Source organism: Brassica oleracea, chromosome C3, assembly GCF_000695525.1.
Source record: "Brassica oleracea var. oleracea cultivar TO1000 chromosome C3, BOL, whole genome shotgun sequence".
Lineage (NCBI taxonomy): Eukaryota > Viridiplantae > Streptophyta > Magnoliopsida > Brassicales > Brassicaceae > Brassica > Brassica oleracea.
The window spans coordinates 56,050,237-56,054,097 of NC_027750.1; the positions used below are offsets into that span (position 1 = coordinate 56,050,237).

Below are 3,861 nucleotides of genomic sequence, written 5' to 3' on the forward strand. Positions count from 1 at the left end.
AGTTCGTCGGAATAAACCGAGGAACCACGTTCGTCGGAATTGTAGTTTTCCGATGAACTCTGGTCTCGTGTAGCCGCATCGTAATATCGTCGGAAGTTCGTCAGAATGACGTTTCTCGGTATTCGTCAGAAAGTCGTCGGAATTTCTGACGAAAGTCCGACGAATTTTTTTTTTCCGACGAAACGATACCGACGGACGGGTTCGTCGGAAATTCGTCGGAATAGACCAATTCCGACGAATTTCCGACGATTTCGGCCATCAGAATCCCCCTGTTTTCTTGTAGTGTCACTATACCACTCAATCACGTTTGTATGGTTCACGTTACTGTTTTTTTATAAGTTTAATGAGAAGGTTCTGAAAATCTGATAAACGTTGTCTTTTTCGGATTTCTAACCATTGTTTTAAGTTATTCATAGAGTATTTTTGGAGTCTGTTGATTATTTTCAGGTTAAAACATGTTCGAATGGAGCTTTGGGCACAATGAACAAAATTCGAACAAGGATTTGAGCAAAATGAAGCAATTTGGACGTTTTTTTGGCCAAGATCGGTCGATCCCTTTTAGACTGGTCGATCTATGCTCGATCCCAGGAGATCGGTCGATCTCTTTCCACTCTGGTTGATCTTCTGGTCGATCCCAAGTCTGGGCTGCACGGAAATTAGAAAATTTTGTTTTTTTTTATTTTTGGTCCGGTTTTCGCCTAGGAACTTGAGTCTGACGAGTTTTGACCTATATTGGATATTTCTCAGCCATTTTTAGGCTTAATATTTATTTAACATTAGATTTTACATCCCTCTTGAGATTTTTTTCTATCGGAGAGATGAGTTCATACTCTGCTTCGAAGAAGCTTTCCGAATCCTCTTTATTATTGATTTCCATTGTTATCATGATTTAGTTAGTGATTTATTGTGTTTCTTCTTCAATTACTGATGAGGACATCAAGTCATCATCAGAAAATGAGAAAGGAACCAGGAGCAAATCATTGGAGAACATGAAATTGAGAAGAGCTAAAGAAGCCAACCAGGACATATGTACAATAAAAACGCCATATCTTACAAACCATGAGGAATTTATTCATGAAACCGATTTTGTTGGATTCTACACTCAACAAGAGCATGCGGCGGATTGGTTTCACATCAAAAGGATTAATGGTTTCGAAGATATGCCATTTTCAAGTCAAAGGTGGCCCGACATGCCTTATTTAGAAGATCAGGAGCATATACTCAAACTCAATGTTGGCGTCCAGGATACTTTGTGCTACTTCTAGAAGCACTCCACAGCCCTTTAAGAAGCACCAGCACACAATGGTTCAGACGGATCCTTGAAGAATACAATCAAATCAAGTCGGAGCTAAATATGGAAAGTTAGACAAATAATTGGTTTGATCATTACCAAACCAAGATATGGCGACCAGGATACATCTTACATTTACCCAATGTTTTTAAACCCGACCAGACACTGAACCGGACGACTTACTGGGTTGTTGGGTCACTGGGTCGACCGCGAGTGAACTGCGGGTTAATAAATGAATTAATTTTATTATATAATAATATATTAGCTATGTAAATAAAAATATAGAAACTAAAGTTTAATATTTTCCTTAAAAAATTAAAACATTAAATAATAGTTTGGCTATGTATATATTTTATGTTTAAAAACATTTAGAAAATACTTAACTTTAGTTTTTATATTTTTATTTTCATTTGACATACACAATATCAAAAAAATAGTTTAGACTATTTAAAATGTTTTGTAATAAGGTAAGAGTTATGAAAACTTGAAAAAAAATCAAGACATAAAATTTATAAATATTTAAATGTCCAATGTGAATAATAAATTAAATTTCAAATACAAAATAAACCAAAAATAAAAGATCATCTAACACTATTAAAAGGGGGACATGAGAGCCCCTGAACCTGTCCACGTCGGATTTTATAATTAGCCAATGGGAAGTAGTTATTTTGCCACGTAATCCGCCTATTGTGTTCGGCAATTGGGCTCCGAATTTTGATATTTTTGGGTCTGATCTTTAATTTATCTCGGCCTGTTATGAGATGTAAGGCGTACTCCTGATATTCTCTCGATCTCCGAATTTGGCTTCCGTCGCCTCTTCCTCTTCTTCGATTATCGTCTCTGCATATCGGTTTCATCCAATTACTTCACCATTACTCCCCTAATCAATCATTTTTCCATCTCATTCAATGGATTCTTTTCATCTTCCTCACCATTCCTCCTCCTATAAAACTCCTTCTCTTAGATTTTTTTTCAAGTACGATCGATAAAACTCACACAAAATTTCACTTACATATTGCTTCCAATGGAACCTAAAGGCAACCCTAACGTCCCCGGCGACCGCAAGATCAACAAAAAAACCGCCACCTCCTCCGCGACTGTGAAACCAAACAGCAAGTCCCCTACCTCTTCTCCGATTGTTTCATCTGCCCTTTTGATGAAATCAAAAGCCGAAACCGCTCTCATTCATGAAGAGCAGGGGTCGTATAGACCTCCCATTCATGCCGAAAACCCGAATGTGTTTAAAGCTTCTAACGGACATGAGAGATACAATAGGTCTACACGCTTCTACATTGGGTTACATTCTTCAGATTCTTTTTCAAGTAAGTGTCAAATGTGTTTAAGTTACTCGGTGTTAGGTTTCTCTCTGTCTCTCTGAACATGTGTTTTTGGGGTTTGTAGACTTGTGCAGGAGCTGTATTGCTTACAGATGGTGTGTTTTGGTTCATCATCTACCCTTTTCTCACTTCCAAAGAATTCAATCTAGATTTTGTAAGTTTTAACACACATTTTGTCATTTGTCTCTGATATGCTTAACTCTAACCAAACATTTTTTTACGACAGTTCATTGTAATAAAGCATTCAGTCAATGTTGTTTTCCTCCTCGGTGAAACATTCTTGAACTCTTTGGTTAGTATTTGTATCATTTCCTTACTCAAACATAATAACATGATGATGGTTATAGTGTTGATGACATTGATGATGATTTCTTTGTTTACGCAGTGGTTCCCATTGTTTAGGATTTCATACTTTGTGTTATGGACCGGTGTATTCGTTATACTCCAATGGATTGTTCATGCTTGTGTCTCCTTCTGGTAACACTCATGGTTCTATCCTTCTTTACATGATTCTGTAAATAGATTAAGTATAACAAATGTGGCATCTATTTGTCCAGGTGGCCATACGCTTTCTTGGATTTGTCATCATCCTACGCCCCTTTATGTTAACGTTACTCAAACTCATCTCCCCTAACTTATATCGATTATAACAAAATTTTTAATTGTGTTGCAGGTATGCCGCTGTTGGGTTGATGCACGTACCATGCTTTGGAGTCTTTGCTTTGATCGTGAAATTGAAGTACATGTGCTTCTCTAAATGTTTCTCAGAAGAACCATAGCTACGAATAGTATATATACTCGAATGGTTGATTATATTCTTGAACAGAGTTCAAAGAAAGCTTATACAGAGAGATTCATGTACAGATACATGTTCTCTCCTGCCGTCTGTATCAATTTTGTTTTTGTAAATGACATTCATAGTTCCTTTTGAACGAACATATAAATTACTTAGAAAGCCACTATGATTATTGTTGTGGAGAGTAGGGAAAACTACTATGATAGCCTGATGAACAGTGTCATTTTCTTTCTAGCATATCTCCATCATAGATAAAATTCTCTTAATTTTACCAGAAATGTAATAATAGTGGACAGCATTTGAAAAGGAGGAGACACCATAAGTTCTTTCTCTTAATTAATTATGATTTTTTAAGAATAAAATAGAGATTTATATAGATCAGTTTCAGTGATTGAGAAATGGTGTGGTGAAGCAGTGGAGTTGCAAACTAACAACTG

The 3,861-nt window shown here is 36.5% G+C and overlaps 1 pseudogene; it reads left to right on the forward strand.

Annotated features, from left to right (window-relative positions):
* Positions 1-2,078: 2,078 nt before the first annotated feature.
* LOC106333250 lies at positions 2,079-3,587 on the forward strand (annotated as a pseudogene).
* Positions 3,588-3,861: the final 274 nt, after the last annotated feature.